A 20036-nucleotide genomic window follows, 5' to 3' on the forward strand; every position below is an offset into this window, starting at 1 on the left:
AGTTTGATTTAAGACATTGCATTTTCTGCTTAACAATACAGTGCTTATAATGTGCAATGTTTATTTCCTTTCCCGGTGCACATATTCCATATTCAAGTAAAAAGAATGCCCAGTTTTTTTGCTATAGCAGCTCATTGTTACAACTGCCATGGAATTTGCTACAAATTTGGGTCCTTCGAATATTGTGTGTGGAACAATGCTAGACCTGTTTATTCTTAGGTTGCTTTAATCATACTCTTCAATGGTGGGCCCAGAGGAGGCACCACCAGGGGGAGGAGCTCCACCACCAGGGAAGCCTCCAGGCATTCTTCCTGGTATGCCCCCTGGACTCTGGCACAGCTTGGTGATGATGGGATTGCAGACTTTCTTCAGCTCTTTCTGCTGTTGTTCAAATTGTTCCTTCTCTGCAGTCTGGTTCTTATCAAGCCAGTTGATGATTTCATTGCACTTGTCAAGAATCTTCTGTTTGTCTTCGTCATTTATCTTGCCCTGAAGTTTTTCATCTTCAACAGTTGCTTTCATGTTGAATGCATAAGACTCAAGTGAATTCTTGGAAGACACCTTGTCCTGCTGTTTCTCATCTTCAGCTTTGTACTTCTCAGCTTCCTGGACCACACACTCAATATCTTCCTTGTTCAAGCAGTCCTTGCCATTAGTGATGGTAATCTTGTTCTCTTTTCCTGCGCTCTTTTCCACGGCAGAGACATTGAGGATACCATTAGCATCAATACCAAAAGTGACCTCAATCTGAGGGACACCACAAGGGGCAGGAGGTATGCCTGTGAGTTCAAACTTTCCAAATAAGTTGTTATCCTTGGTCATGGCACTCTCACCTTCATACACCTGAATAAGCATACCAGGCTGGTTGTTGGAGTAGGTAGTGAAGATCTGTGTCTGTTTGGTAGGAATGGTAGTATTACGCTTGATGAGAACAGTCATGACTCCTCCAGCAGTTTCAATGCCAAGAGAAAGTGGAGTGACATCCAACAGCAGCAAATCTTGAACATTTTCAAATTTGTCTACAGAAAGGATGGCTGCCTGGACAGCTGCACCATAAGCAACAGCCTCAGCAGGATTGATGTTCTTATTCAGTTCTTTTCCATTGAAGAAATCTTGGAGAAGTTTCTGAATCTTGGGGATATGGGTAGAACCACCCACCAGGACAATATCATGGATCTGAGACTTGTCTAACTTGGCATCCTGAAGGGCTTTCTCTGCAGGGTCCAGGGTGCCATGGAACAGGTCAGCATTTAATTCTTCAGACTGGACACAAGTGATAGAGGTATAGAAGTCAATTCTTTCATACAGAGAATCCGTCTCAATACTGGCCTGGGTGCTGGAAGAAAGTGTACACTTAGCACATTCACAAGCAGTATGGTGACGACGAACTGCCCTCTTGTTTTCACTGATACTTTTCTTATGTTTGCACTTGAACTCTGCAATAAAATGGTTGACCATTCAGTGGTGGACTTAAGCTCGAAGATCCCATCTTCACTAGTAAGGATTGACACAGCAAAAGTGTCACCTCGTAAGTCAAAGATCAGCACATTCTTTTCAGCTCCAACTTTTTTGTCTAAGCCATAAGCAATAGTAGCAGCAGTTGGCTCATTGATGATTCAGAGTACATTGAGACCAGCAATAGTTCTAGCATCTTTGGTAGTCTGATGCTGAGAATCATTGAAGTACGCAGGTACTGTGACAACTGCACTGGTAACCGTCTTCCCAAGATAAGCCTCTGCGATTTCCTTCATTTTCGTCAAAACCATAGAGGACACCTCCTCTGGATAGAAAATTTTTGTCTTTCCCTTGTATTCTATTTGGACCTTGGGCCTGCCAGCATCATTCACCACCATGAAAGGCCAATGCTTCATATCAGATTGGACAACAGCATCATCAAATCTCCATCCAATCAGGCATATGGTATCAAAAACTGTTTTGGTGGGGTTCATCGCGACTTGATTCTTTGCAGCATCACTGATCAATCGTTCGGTGTCTGTGAAGGCGACATAACTTGGGTGGTCCCGTTTCTCTGATCATTGGCAATTATTTCCACTTTCCTGTACTGGAAGACACCTACACAGGAGTAAGTGGTGCCAAGATAAATGCCAACTGCAGGTCCCTTAGACATGGTTGCTTCTGTGTGGGCCTGGCTTAGCTTGAGAAGAACACAGCAATCCAAAGATCTACCCCATGTTCAATGAGACCTAAAATTGACTTTTCTAACAGAAAAGAGTTTCCCTGACGTACCAACAAAAGAATCTGCTCTTTGAAAAACAATTTCAAATCCTCAAACTCCAGTGAAATTTCGCTAAAATGAAAAGTTGTCGTTAGATATCGTGGCTAAAATGTCCTCCTAAGTTTTTGCACTGTCCTTGGCTGAAATTATCTCTGGCAAGTAGTATAACCAAACAGAACTGCTTTCCCAGGCTTGGGTCTATGTACAGTGTTCCCAGACCGCATTTTATCTGACCTCATTTCTGGAATTATCAATGATTAGCAAACGGGCAAAACGAGGCTTTTTATTTCAATATAATGTCTCTTCTCATTTATAGCTGGTAAATTTATAAGGCTGGGCAAAAAGAAAAAATATGGAGAAAAATGGCAAAAGACTTCAAATATGAATGTGAAAGGCAAGAATGAAGGAAAGAAAAAAGCCAACAACTAAAATAGCATAACAAGAAGGAGAGGTTGGGGATTTCTGCAAGTGAGTTCCTTAAGGGCCGGGACCACTTGGTCCAGAACCAAGTGCTTCACCTGGGGTAGAATAGGAACTGAATGATGAGTGCAGGCTTAACTGATTGAATGAACAAATGATTGAAAGGCTTGATAAAATGAAGGCCAGAAAACTAGATTACCTTCTGTTAGTAGGACATGAGTTTGTTTCTGTTGAATTTCAAGTAGTAAATCTTCCTGAATTTGTCTACTCTAGTTAGAATCTGACGTGGTCTCCAGATACAAAAAGTGAAATTCTAGAATCTTGTCAGGCTCCCACAGTTAATGCTGTTACGCTCTTTCAAGTATAGATAGAAGTCACAACCCCGACCTCCTGCCATAGATGTGAGCGGATGACATGAAGTCCTCTCTGCCGACCAACTCAGTCTTCTTTTTTAACTTTTCTTTATTTTTAAAATTCTTTTATTTTTTTAGAGGTGGGGAGAGGCAGAGAGAGAGAGAATCCCAAGAAGGCTTCACACCCAGCACAGAGCCTGATGTGGGGCCTGATCCTACAACCCCAAGGTCATGATATGAGCCAAAATCAAGAGTGTTGCTTAACCAACTGAGCCACGCAGGTACCCCATGACCACCTCAGTATTCTAAGATTTGGGCCAACTGATTCCACAGAGGACAAGAGTGGGAGGAAGTGTCTCTGACCTGGTGTCTCCAGTCTGGTGCCAGCCCTGTCATGGGGCCCTGGGAACCACTGCCACCCCTTTTTAATTACAGTGTCTGAAAGAAGAGGCCGAACCCCCTCTGATTTGGAGAAAGGCTGGTTTCTTCATCTTATTAACAATAACATATCCCAGTGCTCCAGTAATTATAGACCTATTGCTGAAGCAATCAAATTGCTTATTTGAAAGAAAGACTGTTTCCTTTCCCTAATGAATGTGAACAGTTCCCCAGAGCCTGAAGGTGATGTGTATGAATGCCCCACTATAACAATGAGAAGCGATTTTAAATAAATGACACAGAGCTGCTCTGTTCTTAAAAATCACTGCATGATCAATTTTGAGAGACATGCATAGAGATGGGACTCAGGAGATTTCATTTTAATTATTCTGCCCGAAGGAAAACGATACTTTCTTCTATGTCAGCACCATCGTACATTGAAACTTGAAGAGACTGGAAACAAGATCCTGTTCGTCTTTCTCAAACCACTGGCAGATACAGTGGTGCAGTTACCATCATTTTATAGGAGGGGAAACTGAGGTCCAGATGTTTTTGTTCTTCACAGGATGTCTAAAGGTTCATATATTATCATCTCCAACAGATTTCTATGTCTCAATCAAAGCTTCTAATAATTGTTTGTATTTGAAAATCCATCAGAAAGGGAGAAATTAACAGAAGGCTATGACAAAGGAGGTTGGCGTATGCGTGTGTATACACATACTGGGGCATGTTTTGATTTGGGGGTCAAGCAATAGTAAGAATGGAAAGATACCAGGAGTCAAGGCCATTCTATTTCAGCCCTTGACCCTGGAGCACCTGCCCTTCACAGAAAGCTGTAGCATGAGAGCTGAGGGCTTGGGGCAGCGAGAGATTAGAGTTGGAAAGACACTGATGAAAAAGCATCTAACTTACAGTTCTGTCAGATCAGGGAACACTTGGAATGAACTCTTTCTGAATTTATAGAGAAAACCTGGTTACTAGTTGTTACAGTCCAACTGCTGTCCAGAATGGTAGTTTATAGATAATTTTTCATTTAGGGATCATGCTGTAGACCACCAAGGAGGCCCTCTGAGACCATATTGAGAAATCAACTTGTTAACCTTTACTATTTCTAAAAAAATGAAAATTGGATCCATTTGGAATTCAGAGATGAGTCTGCAGAATTCCTAATAAGATAAACTAAAAATTCCTTAGGATCCAGGATATTTATATTTCTAGAGATTCTTGAGTGTGATATTAAGTTATTAGAACTTCTTGGATGAGTTTCTTGATTCTGGGTGACATATATTATTGCATCACATTTTTGCACAACTCATAGTCATATGACACTCATCAAGAGTTGGCAGAAATCTCTCCTTCTCAAAAAGAATTTAGAGGAGACTTATTTCTGCTTTTAAAGGAAGAGAATACAGAAATTACTTAGAAGAGTTTCTGGAATTTGGTTATCTACATGGTTTGATGGTTTTAAGGGAATCAACTAATAATATTGACCAAATCACTAGCTAGTTTGGTAATGCAATCAACTTAACTAATTGTTCAGTTGATAAATCAATTAAGTGTTTTTTAAAAAAAGGATTTTATTTATTTATTTATTTGACACAGAGAGACACAATGAGAAAGGGAACACAAGCAGGAGAAGAGAAGGGAGAAGCAGACTCCCCACTGAGCAAGGAGCCTGATGCGGGGCTCGATCCCAGGACCCCAGGATCATGACCTGAGCTGAAGGCAGACGCTTAACTGACTGAGCCTTCCAGGCATCCCCTTATTAAGTACTTTTCTTTGATTGGATTTTTTGTTTCTGTTTGTTTGTTTTGCCTTTTACATGCCTTTACGTGGCATAGCTTAAGCAAACCAGACAATCTTGTCAATGTTTATGGAATAGAAGTAGACAACATATTTAAAAATCTGAGAGTCCATATGGAAAACAGAGCCTCATTAAAGAATTAGATGGAATTAAATGGGTTAAACTCATCAGAAAAAAAATAATAATAAAGGAAAAGGCTATTCTTGCCAGGGACTGAAGTGTCTGCAGAAATTGATTAGGTGGAGGGTCCCTCTGGGCCTTGGAACAATTAACTCTCAGAAAATTAGAGGACAGCCTTTGTGCTTCTGGGGATTCAGATTTGACAGGTGTCTTCTGTCCCTTAGGAAACCATTCAGTCCTTCCAACCTCTCATTTTTTGGATGCTTGCCCCTGCAGGGTAAACCAAACCCTTGAGAGTTAAAGATTTTGAGGCACAGAGAGTCTGAATAATTGGATTCTTGCAAGACATTACTTTTGTGAGCCTCTGCCACAGATGTACTTCCTGGGGTGTTTTCTGTTAAAAAAAAAAAAAACAAAATAAGAAAGAATTCTTCTTTTGAGAAAAGGTAGGAACTGAGATGCTGTACTTCCTAAAGTGGGTGATGGAAAGAGACTATTTTTTTCTGTCCCTTGACTAACTTCACTCTCAGCATCAAGAGAGCAATGGGAGAAGGTGACTAGGCCACAATCTTGCAGATGTCTGAGAAGAGTGAGCTGTGATCTTCAAGTGAGCCAAGGCAGTGTTTTGAGGTGTTTGGAGAAGTCAGGGGAGCTCACAGCGACGTGGCAAGGGAGAGCAATTTGCTCATTTTACCTGCTGAGAATGATTAGCTATATTTATGCCAGGGTGGGTGTTATTAACCTGCTGAGGACAATCTGACAGAGAGTTAATGAGGGATCTTGAGTGAAGGAGCCCAAGAAAGAGATATCTCCCTAACTGTGTGGGAGGAGGGCAGTGTGGGAAAGGTAAATCATAGTGGGAGGTAAATACTTCTCCTGCACAGGGGAGTCAGCACATTCTTTCTTCAGGGTTAAAGACTTGACACATTTTGGAATGAGGTTTAGAATATTGTACATTTTTGGCAGCTGATATGAAAATTCCTCCTAGGAAGAAATGCACCCTTGGAAAAATTACCCTTGCAACCCCTCTGGGAGTCACTGAGTCTCCTGAGTTTGGCCAGGCCAAGGCCCAGCTTTGAGAGGCCAGTCAGACAACTTTGTTTAATAGAGGATGGTGCCTGAGGGAGAGGAAGGAGATGGAGGAAGGCCCAGAAAGGCTTCAGAATAGGCTGCAACTGTCAAAGTGTTTGGTGGGAAGGGATTTTTGTTTTGTTTTGTTTTGTGTTGTTATCTTTTGTTTTTGAAACCAATGAAGGTGGTCACTTAGCTGTGGAACAGAGATAAGATGTGTAGACGTGGGATCTGAAAGCAGAGGTGCCTTTAAAACTGGGAGTTTATGGTAGGGACCTTGATATCTGAGTTCCCCCAGAGTAAAGCAGTTGGACTTTCAGAGGATATATATTGTATTTTAATATGTGGCTGCAGACTCCTGGATGTTTACCCCAAAGATACAAATGTCATGATCCAAAGAGGCACCTGCACCCCAGTGTTTATAGCAGCAATGTCCACAATAGCCAAAATATGGAAAGAGCCCTGATGTCCATCAACAGATGAACAGATAAAGAAGATGTGGTGTATATATACAATGAAATATTACTCAGCCATTCAAAAACCCCCCTAAATCTTGCCATTTACATGTATGGAACTAGAGGGTATTATGCTAAGTGAAATAAGTCAATTGGAGAAAGACAATTATCATATGATCTTACTCATATGTGGAATTTAAGAAACAAAACAGAGGATCATAGGGGAAGAAAGGAAAAAAATAAAATAAGACAAAATCAGAGAGGGAGACAAACCATAAGAGAGTCTTAATCATAGAAAACAAACTGAGGGTTGCTGGAGGGGTGACAGGTGGGGGGATGGGGTAACCTTAGTGTGATGGATATTAAGGAGGATGTGATATAATGAGTACTGGGTATTATATATATAAGACTGATGAATCACTGACCTTTATCTCTGGAACTAATACATTATATGTTAATTGATTGACTTTAAGTTAAAAAACTGGGCAATATATACATATACATATACATACATACATACATACACACACACACATACATATATATAAATGAACACACAGCACATCCGACTTCCCCCAGAAGAAGAAAACCCCGGAACCACTTTGCAATATAGAAATCTACTCCCAGTGGTGATTCTTACTGAACTGTATACACCGACACACATATTTTTGGAGGAAAATTGGACAGTATCTGTCAAAACTTAAAACAGGCATATCTTCTGCTTCAATAATTTCACTTCATGGAATCTGTCCTGTAGAAATTTACATGTACAAATAGGTAAGCTCCAGGAAGTTTTTTTTGGGGGGTGGGGTGTTGTTTTTTTAAAGATTTTATTTATTTGTCAGAGAGAGAGAGGCACAAGCAGGGCTAGCAGCAGGCAGATTTGGCAGAGGGAGAAGCCAACTCCCTGCTGAGCAGGGAGCCCAATGCAGGACTCGATGCCCGGACCCTGGTATCATGACCTGAGCTGAAGGCAGATGCTTAACACACTGAGCCACCCAGGCATCCTTAGGAAGTTGTTTTGAAGCACAACTTGTAATAGCAAATCTAGGAAATAACCTGATTGTCTATAAATGGGAGCATGGTTATATTATTGTACAGTTACATGGAAAAATCTCCAAGGTACTAAGAACTGATTTTTTTTGATTAATGTAAAATTCACACAACATAAAATTAACGATTAATCCTTTTAAATTGTACAATTCAGTGGCATTTATTACATTCACAGTGTCAGGCAACTATCACCTCTAATTCCAGAAATTTTCTTCTCTCCAAAAGGAGACCCCATACCCATTAAGCAGTCACTCTCCATTACCACAAGACATGATTTTTAAATGTCAGAATAGTATATACATTTTTATCCCATTTGTGTTTTTAAAAACCTCCAAACTAGGTCCTATGTACCCACATACAGATAGAAGCGGTGTAATGTTCGTGGTTATACGTGGCGCCCTGGAGTCAGCCTGCCCATTTCAAATTCTGACTCTAACACAGGTGGGCTGTCCATCACTGGGCAAGTACCTTAGCCTCTCCGTGCCTCCAGTTCCACAAGGGTAAGTTGGGGATAGTAATAGCACACACACAGCAGTTGTGAAGAGTGAACCAGTTAGGACAAGCCTGATATAGCCACCATTTAGTCTAACTATTTTTGTGTTGTTTGAATTTTTTGTTGTTGTTAGTCAAAACCATGAGCATATAAACCGATTTCCAGCTTAGGGAGCAGGTGGGCTGAGTGTACATTCCCAGAATACCCCCACTCGGGACACTGCAGAGGGCTGCTGCACCACACTGGTTGTCTCTTGCTTAAAGCAAAGGCTCCAGGGAGATAATGTGTGTTTTAGTGCAGGCAAAGAGCAGTCAGTCCTTTAAAGGTCCTCAAAAGCATAGCAAAGATGCAGGCTTGACACATCAACAAATTTCCAACCAAACAGGCCCCTTTGAAGTACCTAATCTGAATCACACCTAAATGAAGGGCCAGCAGGTAATTTGGAGGGCACGAGGTATCAGGCAGGTAAGCAGGGAGAGAGGAAGGAAAGAAAGAGGGAGGGAGGGAGAAAAGGAGGAATAAGAACAAAAGAAGAAACAAGAATAGGTTAGGGTGAGGGAAAAGAAAGAAATGGTGAGGAGATTGCAGGCCTCAGCTGTAAGTGGTTCAGGTTAAAACAGAGACTGTGTCAAGCATTTCAACCAAAAAAGTAAAAAGGGAGAACTAAGAGAAGCATCTGTGATTTCTCTTTCTTTTTCTATGTAGTCATAATCTACATCAAGCTCAGAAATAATGGCAACACAAAGCTGCTCTGCATAGAGAAACAAGCATGACCATGGCCATATTTTAACACTATGTGGCTCTCTCTGTGCTTCCCCTCAGGGTGAAGACAATCGCCCCAACCCCAGATCTGCCCACGGAAACCACCCCGCCGACAATCCCCTGAGAAGCATTTAGTTTTGTTTCTGAATCTGAACACCACGAAACCTCTGGGGTGCTGGGCTGTTGTGGGCTTGAGATATTTAATGAGGCTTGGAGATGGTAAGCAGAAAGCTCAGGTCCAGTCAATTTCGTTGTCAGGGCAAGGTAGAAATGCTAGTGGAATTAACTGAGTCTTGCAGAATGAAGAAATTAGTAAGACGGTCCCCCTTAACCTGCGTCAACCTCTGACGGTCAGAAAGTCCATAGTAGCCTAAAGACAAGTCACAGTGCCTCTGTCATTCATCTCCCTTCGTCTCAAAATGTAGGCATTTTGTCATCACACATCATCACAAGAAGAACGGTGAGTGCAGTACGGTAAGATATTTTGAGAGAGGAACCACATTCACGTAACTTTTAGTACAGCATATTTTTATGATTGTTTTATTTTATTATTACTGTTAATCTCCTGTGCATACTTCATAAACTAAACTTTATTATAGCTAAGTATGTATCAGGGAAAAATATTACAAGTAGGGTTCAGGTAATACCTGCAGTTTCAGGCACCACTGGGAGTCTTGGAATGTACCCCCCCATGGATTGTGTGTGTGTGTTAGGGGGTAAAACTGTGTTAACTACTGTCTTTTTAAATAAAATATTTTAAATCTCAAATGTTTCAGAACCACTGAAAATGAGGTAGGTAGCATTTTGCTAGCGTATCTTTTCAAATATTTAAAGAATGTTTTGTACACTTATATTGATTTAATAAAGTGATTCCAAAGGGTTAAGCGGGGTTTGGCATCTTCTGAATGGCGATTTTGCTTCTGATAACTTTCCAGAAAAATTTAATGTGTTGTGAAGGATAAATTACAGTTTGATGCAAGTTGTCTTGTTAAAATGTCATTCCTCTTCCCCAGCAACCTACTTCCCGTCTCATTAAGCCAGTCGACTGGATGTATCTAGACAATTATGATGGTGATTTACTACCTTAATGCTCAATTGTTACTGGGAGCTGAAGGGTGGGGGAAGGGAAATAACATTCTCATCTTCTATGTCTCATGGAGAGACAATCAAGCCCTCAGCTGCAGCATTAAACACAGCAATAGAAAGCAGAGACACAATAAAGCATTTCCACTGCTGTTATGAGCTAAGATATAAAATGAGATTTATTTGCAACAATCTGATAGAGAAAATTGAGTCCTGGGAATTGATGTCCCAGGGAGCTTTTCAAGTCAGCCAGGAGTTACTATAGGACGTGAATAACACAGCAAAACATGAAAGAGTGGGGGGGAGGGAAAAAAAAGAGCTTTGACATTTTCTGTGGCCACTGTTAAAGATAAAGGAATTGACTAGTTTGTACAATGTGAATTATGGTCACAATTACAGCCTTCTTCTGATCTAGTCTCTCATAACAGTTGAATATCTTGGACCCCTAAATTGGTGTTGTATCTCAGTCTTTTGCTTTTTTTAAAAACATGGTTCTTTCACCTCTGTGATACCAATAAACAAAACCTTCAACTGGCACTCTCCTTTTCCCAAAAGGTTTAATCCCAATAGATAATTTCAAATAATTGTGTTGGTTCTTCTAGCATTTCATTTCTTCTAGCATTTTATTTCTTAAATTTTCTGAAAATTACCATTGAAATTTAAGTTGATGATATAGCAATCTCCAGTTGGTATTTTTATTTTTATTTATTTTTTAGGAATATTTATTTATGTATTTTGAGAGGGAGAGTGCGTGTGCATGTGAGGTGGGGGGCAGAAGGGCAGAGAGAGAATCTTCAAGCAGATTCCGCACTGATGATGGAGCCCCACTCAGGGCTGGATCCCATGATCCATGAGACAATGACCTGAGCTGAAACCGAGAGTTGGATGCCCAACAGACTGAACCACACAGGTGCCCCCTCCCCCAGTTGATATTTTTGAACGAGAGTGGAAATTAGAAGTTTATTTTAAATTTCATTTGCTCAGGTATTCATTCTGCAGCCAATATTTGTCACATTTTTACTGTGTGTCCGACATTGCCAGACTGTGTTCAGAAAGATATATGCGATTTTTCAATTTACGTAATTTGGTTCCAGAGAGGGAAGTCCATACACGTTTGCAAGTCCATACAGGTTTGCAAACTACCAGAAGTCACAGGTAAAACTAAAAAAAAGTGAAGTCTCATGAATATATACAGGGGCTTTGACAAAATCAGGGATGACCCCCTTCCCTGAAGGGCTAACTTCAGTTCTTTTTAATAAGCAAGGGATCTTTCACTTCAGAACACCTGGCAATGGAAACCGTTTTTCTGCTGGCTCCTCTGTGTTCTACCCAAGATAATGCTACACAGCATTCACATGATACCCACACCTGTTTCAGCCCTTTGGGAGAGTAAATTTTCAAATGTTATAGAAATCTGGACTCCCCATTTTCCTTGATCTTGAGAGTTTTGTCCCTAATCTATAGCTACTGCTTTTTTTTAATTTATTTAAGATTTATGTATTTATTTGAGGAAGAGAGAGGGTGTGCATGCGCGTGTGCACAGCAGTGAGAGGGGTAAAGGGAGAGGGAAAAAGAGAATCCCAGGAAAACTCCACACTGAGCACAGAGCCTGACTGGGGGCTAGACGCAGGTCTTGATCCCTGGACTCTGAGATCATGACCTGCACCAAAACCAAGAGTTGGATGCTCAACTGAGTGAGCCACCCAGCAGCTCCTATAGCTCCTTCTGTGAATGACCAGATAACTATTTCAAAAAGGGAAAATTTTTTGACACCTTTATTACCACCTCTAGACAGAAATAAGGGTCATGGTAGCATTCAAGGATAATTAGTACATTCAATCACTTCCTCATTTGAGGCAACAGGGGTTGGCCCAATGGGTGGCTTCTGTTTTCTCCTCAGAGAGTTGGTGTAAGAACTTTCCAAGTATTTCTTATTTTACTTGTGAATCTGCGCAATTTAATTTTCTGAGACAAGTGCATACAGCTTTTGTGTAACCTGTTTAATGGTCACAATTGGTTAATTTCACCTTTTTTTCCTAAGAGAGGTGGAAAAATAATTAGTTGTATGGTGAGTGACAGTGATTCTTTGACCCATAAAAGATAACTGGATCAAAAGTTTCCCAGATCAGTATCATTGACTTAAACATTCACTCCTGCATTGTATTTGTATTTGTCTGATTTTTTGATTTATTATTCATGCTTCACTAAGACTCTTAAGTTCAATTTTCTAACTAAAAATGTTAAAATATTTTCTTTATTTGATTACTATTCATCTCTAAGTTTAAAGGATATGTATTATTCCCTGCTTTCTTCCTCTCTACCCCAAACTTTTTTCTCTCTTTCTATAGTTATGTCACATTCACTTTAATAAGGCAAAATACCTATCATACTTAAAACTATATGCGAAATTTTAAAGAAAATGATTATAGATTCCATCCATGAAGAGACTGGATAGCCAGTCTTTTTCTTTTGAAACAATCCTAGACCTACAGAAAGTTGTGAAACTAATACCTAGAGTTCTGTGTATTCTTTACTTATCTTCCCCTGAGGGTGACATCTTATATAACTGTAGTACAATATCAAAACCAGTAAACTATTAATTGGACTATAGACCATATTCCATTTTCACCAACTTCTATGTGCAGTCTTGAGCATGCACATATGTATATGCTTATAGTTCTATATAGTTTGATCTCAGTTATGGGTCCATGTAATGACCACCACAATTAAGGTACAGAGAATGGTTCCATCACCACAAAGGAACCTTTCTTGTTCTACCCCTTTATAGTCACATCCTCCCTCCCTCTGCATCTTATCCCCACACTTCTGGGCAACCACTAACCTGTTCTCCATCTCTGTACTTTTGTCATTCCCAGGCTGTTATATAATGGGAATCACACAGTGTATTACCTTTAGATTTTGACTTTTTTCACTAAGCATCATGTCCTTGAGGTCCATCCAAGTTGTTGCATGTAACAATAGTTCATTCCCTTTTATTGCTGAGTAGTATTTCATTGTAGAGATGTTCCAGAGTCTGTTCAACAATTACTATTTGAAAGGCATTGGGTTGTTTCTAGGTTTTTGCCACTTCAAAGCTGCTATAAACATTCACATACAGTTGACCCTTGAACAACATGGTGGGTAGGGGAGTTGACCCTCCCACCCACAGTAGAAAATCCACATGTAACATTCGACTCCCCCAAAACTTAACTACTGATAGCCTACTGACTGCTGATAACATAGTCAATTACCACATATTTATATATTATATATATTATATGATGCATTCTTATAATAAAGTAAGCTAGAGGGAAGAATGTTACTAAGAAAATCACAAGGAAGAGAAAATACATTTCCAGTATTGTACTGTAAAAAATCCCTATGTAAGTGGACTGGTGCAGTTCAAACCCATGCTGTTCAAGGATCAACTGTACAGGTTTTTAGGTATGTATGTGTGAACATAAGTTTTTATTTCTCTGGGATAAATGCCCAAGGGTATATAATTGCTATGTTGTATGGAAAGTGCATGTTTAGTTTATAAAAAACTGTTGAACAGTTTTCCAGAGTGGCTATACCATTTTATATTTCCACCAGCAGTATAAGAGGAATCCAATTTTTTCCACATCCTTGCCAACACGAATCTTTTTTAGATAGGTAAATGGATATCAAAATATTGTAAGAAGTCACACAGAGGCCACATAGAGACTGAGCCAAGTGCATGGAAGGAGATACTTGGCTTGTATCTGAGCCTGAGGCCACTTTGTCAGGAGGGTTGCTAGCAACATCTGTTGTAATATAAATTCCACAGGCCTTATCAGCCTGTAGCCGTGTATTAGTTAGCAATGGCTGCAAACCCGACTGTAGTCAGGTAAGCATATGGGGCTATTTTCCTCCCATAACAAGAAACCAGCAGTTGCAGAGATAATAATAATAATGGTAGCTGCTGCTTCAGGAATCATGACCACATTCCTTCAGGAGGAAGAGAGAAGGAGATAGGGCAGTATTTGTACCCGGGAGGAAAGTATTTTCCCAAGAACATCGCTAAGGTTTTCTGTTTTGGTCACATGGCCTTGAACACTATCCTGAGCCCCACATGGCTGGAATGTAGCAGGAAGGGAGGTTGGAAAGGCTGGTAGGGTCAGGCATTTACCATCGTCTGCCACAGGGACAATCTACATTAATGGTCAACTTAGGCCAGCTGAGACTTTACCTGATGATGGATGGCCCATCCCCAAGTATTTCTGGGTGTTATTGCAGGAGTATCTCATTTGTGCTTATAAGCAAAGTCCCGTCCCCACTCAGGATTACTGTGCTTTGGCAGGCCCCTCTGAGGTACAATGGTATCTGTAGGGCTCTGCCCTCCCCTAGACTCCTGCCATTGTTTTCTTGCTGTCACCGAAGAACTGGAACCCTCAGAGAAGTTGTGACTGCTTTCTGTGCCAAAGTGGAGAAAGAACTCATTCTCCCTAGCATGACTGGAATTTATGCTCTCATGAAATGACCCCACCCAACTCTCTTGCACCTTCCACCATGTTAGGAACCCAGAAGAGGGCATCATCCAACCTTACTGGCACTTTGATTATAAACTTCCAGCCTCCAGAACTGCAAGACATCAATTTATTTTCCTAATAAGATATCCAGTGCATGGTATTTTGTTATAGCAGCATAAATAGACTGACACCAAACTGTAAGACACCATTCATTCATTTTGCCAGAGGTGATGTGAACAAAGGAATGAACCTTGTCCACCCTTGTGCATAGCTCCCTAGCAGCCACTAACCACCCGTCTTTAGTCCTGAAGAGGAAGATTTCCTTCTTTGGGTTTTCCCAAGCTATTTAATAATATATAATACACCACTAATCCAGAGGAAAGAAGGAAATCTATTCAATTAAAGACAAGTGTAATTTTGTTCAATTAATCATAGTCTTCTTAAGGGAAATAAAAATAATTTGTTTTTAGAAAGAAGGAACCTATAATTATTTGGTGAGAGAGGAAAAACCACTCATTAGTATATCATGTTTACTTTGAATGTGGTGAAATAGATTGCAGTTTTTGCTGTTAGTCTTGGGCATGAAAAATTATGTTAAGTTTTGTCATTTCTGGTTCTGATAATCCACTTTGATGACAGATTAGAAATGCAGTTTGGCTTTCCAGGACATAAATCTCAAATAACCAACGTGAGAGAACAGCATCAAACCCTCCAGAGAGGTTTCTAACACGAGATGATGACACTTGTTAATAAACTCAGGATTACTGATGTAACTTGTCACTGGTTCAGCCAGAAGACAGAGGAAAATATCCTGTTTGTTACAATGACCACTCAGAAGTTGTGTTCTATAAATCTGGGAAATCAACCTCTGGAAATTCTCCCCTGGGATGATGATATATGATGTGTCAGCCATGCCTTATGGAAACCTTTTATTATTTTAGGTTGTTATTTAGGCATCAGACATTTTTTCTTGTGGGCAGAAGCAAGAATATTGTCCCTCATTTCCTAGTTCCCTAAATCTGAGGGACCGTCTAGGTCCTTCATTAGACTTTACAGACAGACACCTCTCTTAAAATACCCATTTCACAGTGATTCACAGACTACTTTCACATTTTTGTTCCACTTCCATCCGCTATTTTACTTTTCACATCATTAATTGTTTTTCCAACTAGATAGTGTGTATCTTGAGGAGAATTTTCACTTCTCATACTTTGTTGCTCCTTTGACATCCAGTAGATTTCCTTCCTTCTGTAGGATATGTTTGTGGATTTTTGTGTCTTAGCTTTGCTTAAAACTGTGGTTATTAAGCACGTTCTTGGAGTCATACTTATCACCATTATGAGATTGTGTGCAATTGTTCTTAATTATTGAATACAAAAGAATTTGGAACATAAAGTAAAAGATCTGGATTTTATATCATTAGGAGATATTTTAAGTAGGGGAATAAGTGCACATATATACAATACAACAATATACAGAACTTTAATTTGGTTTATTTGCTGATATTTAGTAGAGTTCATTTAAAGCAGAATGTATCTGATAAAGGAAATAAAGCAATAAAGGAAAACTTGTTAATATCTCTGATTATTTGTTAAGTGGAAGAACATAGCCTCAGGCATCCAAAACAAAGGCCTGAGCCCCTGGTCAGCCTTCACCATTTGTTGGTTGGTGCCTGTAGGCGAGTTACTTTAACTGGTTCAGCCTCATTTTCCCTATGCATAGAAAGGGGGTTATGATATCTTCCTTTTAAGAGTGTTGTGAGTATTTTTTAAAAAGATTTTATTTGTTTATTTGACAGAGATCACAAGTAGGCAGAGAGGCAGGCAGAGCTGGGGGTCGGGGGGGGGGGGACAGGCTCCCTGCTGAGCAGAAAACCCGATGTGGGGCTCGATCCCAGGACCCTGAGATCATGACCCGAGCCAAAGGCAGAGGCTTTAACCCACTGAGCCACCCAGGTGCCCCAAGAGTGTTGTGAGTATTAAACAAATTTGCATATAAAGCACCCAGCACCCTACCTGACAGTGTCAGAGTTCTTGGGTTAGAAGCAATAGAAACCAACGTTGCCGAATTGAACAGAGAAAAGCAGATCTATTAGAGTGATTCTGGATACCTCACAGAATCAAGGAAGAAATGAATGGCCCAGTTTCAGAACTGGGAGACTCTTGTCATCTCAGCAGCAGGAAGTTCTGACTATTTTCTGGGTACACTCATTTTCAGGATGAATGGAATCATCTCCAACCAGTCTCAGTTCTGGTCAAGATTTAAATTCCCAGGAAAGAGATGCTTATTGTTCTAGATTAGGTCCCCTGATTTTTTGAAGTCTGAGGAGTTGGGTTAAGTCATTGGCAGGCTCACCAGAACCATAAAGAAAGTGGGAATAACAATTTCTGTAGAAAATGGGAGATACTGTTACTGAAAGAAAAGATGGAAGGTATTTGGAGAAGACAAAACATAGATTTCCACTATATTAGCATGTAGTAGGTGTTCAGTTAATGTTCATTTCCTTTTGGTCATCCATTTTTTAAAAAAAAAGATTTCATTTATTTATTTATTTATTTGAGAGAGAGAGAAAGAGAGAGAGAGAGCTAGAGACAGAGGGCCCACCAAGGGTGGGGAAGAATAGGAGAGAGTGGAAAGAATCTCAAGCAGTTCTGCCCTAAGTGCGGAGCCTGATACAGGGCTCAGTCTCCTGACCTGCAGATCATGACCTGAGCTGAAATCAAGAGTTGAATGCTTAACTCACTGAGCCACCCAGGTACCCTCATCATCCATTTAAATCCTTTCTGCTTATACTTTCATGTAAAACTTATAGAGAGGGTGTATGTGTGTGTGTATGCGTGTGTATATTTTTAACATTATGGTTTCTAACAATTGGTATTTTTAATAGTGGGTAAGCTAAGACTATTATACTCTTTTTTCCCTTACCCATGATTGTCTTCTGTCTCATCCTTGACACTTACCATTATTCAGTGAAGACTTTGGTATGTGGCTCATGGTCTCCCTTTCTACTCTGAACCCTGTCATCAGCTTGGTTGAATTCCATATCCATATGGTCATACACTTCTCCAGTACTAGCCTCTCACTTTGTTAACTCTTCATTGTCAGTGACCTTATCCTCCATTTCTACCTCAGCTGTTTATTCCCAAAATTGTCTAGAAAATCACCAATATATACATCACTTTTTTTCTGATCACCAGCAACCTCCAAGCCTTCTAGCTTGTTTCTCAACTACTCTCAGTATACATGTTACCTCGTATTAGCTCTTCCTATCATCTTCTTTATACAGCTTGGACTTGGTGGTCCAATGGTCCAGTAACACTCCAGTCCATCACTGAATTGCTTGAATTGTTCATGTTTCACACTTGGCCTGGAAAATCAACATCTCTGGGTAAGCCTAGTAGCACCTGGCTACAGAGTACCTCAGGGGGAAATGACAGTCATCATGCTCAAATGGTCCCTCAATATAGCCTAGTAATCCTACATGTCTCTCTCATCATTTCATATTTCCAGTCTCTATATTAAATTGTTCTGTTAAAATACTTTTTAAAAATTCATGTCATGTTGAGTTGGCTCTGAATATCTCTTAAACCCACTGACTTTTCTCTATCCTCACTATGGCCACCCCAATCTAATCCACCATAATCTCATGCTTGGATTACTACAGGGGCGTCCTATTTGTTCCCATACATCATCCTTTATTCCCTCTCAGTTCATCTTCCCTAGTGTATCCAGTGTCATCTTCTAAGACTCTTCTATGGCTTTCTCTTTTCTTTAAGATAAACTTCAGAATCTGCAATGTGTCCTATGAGGCCTAGTAAAATCTAGCCCACATTTTTTCTCTTTCTTTGTCTTTCCTTCCTTCATTCTTCCTCCCTCCCTCCCTGCCTTTCTTTCTTTCTTTCTTCTCTCTTTCCTTAAACACCTGTATTAATAGGTGCTTGCTCTTTGTTGAACTTTTTGTAAAAATCAAGTTGTAAACTTCGTTTCTTTAAAGATTTTATTTTTCAAGTAATCTCTACACCCAATGTGGAGCCAAAACACACAACCCTGAGATCAAGAGTTGCATGCTGAGCCAGCCAGGCATCCCCAAGTTATAAACGTTTATTACAAATAAAAACAAGGTTCTTAAAAATCTGTTTTTCGTTTGTTTGCAGATTTCATTTATTTGAGAGAGTGAGAGAACATGAGCTGGATGCGGGGCAGAAGGAAAAGAGATTCCCCACTTCGAAGATGTGGGGCTCAATCCTGGGACTCTGGATCATGACCTGAGCTGAAGGCAAACACTTAACTAACTGAGCCACCCAGGCATCTGAGGTTCTTAAAAATCTTAAGGTGATCAGATATGAAATGATTTAAAAATCTTTTAGAGATGTATTGAGAAAAACCAGCCTTTTTTTTTAAAAAAAAAAACAACCCACATTTGTCATTACTAAAAAGAAACAACTTTAGGTAAAAATAATAAAAACCCCATGCTGCATAGATAATGCAGATAGTTTTGTTTATCTGGTCAGTGGACAAAAAGCAAGCACTTAAAGTCTCCAGCTCCATCCTTTTGTGCATTTTTTACTGATGGAATTTCACGTTAATTTCCTTTTTTTTTGGTTGAGTAAACCAGATGGTAGTATAGAGATAGTATAGCTGGTGAGCCAGTAGTATTTACTCAGCTCTGCCCTGTTTAGCCTCAGGAGCAGATGAATTCTCAGCTGATGAATCAGCAGCTTTTGTCTCTTTGCCATCATGTGGCTTGGGGTTTTTTGGGTGTCCGTGTGGGTAATTGAAGTTGGGATAGTACCAACGTTGAGATGGGTGTTGACCCATCTCCCCTATTTTCCTTATCTTCTTCCTTGCTGTCCTCTTTAGGCTGTCTTTGGCAAGGAGGACTCCTGTGGAATTGTGGTCTATAATCCTGATACATTCTGTCTCACTGCACCTTGTTCTCCTGCACCCAGCTTGTCAGCTCCCTCCACCACTTGTTCCTGCACAAGAAGGTTGATGCCCATAGGGTCTCCATGTGTACTAAGTTGGGAACCGATCCATGCATTCCTTCTTGCCCCACTCTCACTATTCTGGTACTTCTGTGGGTAATTGTGTGGAGGACCCCTGTAACGTGGATAACATGGTCCATTGTTACCATCTGCTGTGTATTTATAGCTTCACACTAGAGCTCCACCAGAGCCCTGTCACATTTCCCTTTCCTCCTTCAACAAGATCAAACTCCACAGTCTCTCCATCTCAAACACTGTGAAGAGACTTTCTGGGGTTGTTCTTGTTTATGGCAGTCTGGTGTACACATACATCTCCTTGGTGTCATTCGTGTT

At 40.3% G+C, this 20036-nt stretch overlaps 1 pseudogene across 1 annotated transcript; it reads right to left on the reverse strand.

Moving 5' to 3' along the window:
* Positions 1-225: 225 nt before the first annotated feature.
* Positions 226-2128, reverse strand: LOC308338636 (heat shock cognate 71 kDa protein-like; annotated as a pseudogene). The gene has a single exon. The product of its transcript is annotated as a heat shock cognate 71 kDa protein-like (transcript).
* Positions 2129-20036: the final 17908 nt, after the last annotated feature.

The sequence above is a fragment of the Martes martes genome, assembly GCF_963455335.1.
Source record: "Martes martes genome assembly, chromosome: 2".
In the NCBI taxonomy this organism is placed as follows: Eukaryota; Metazoa; Chordata; class Mammalia; order Carnivora; family Mustelidae; genus Martes; species Martes martes.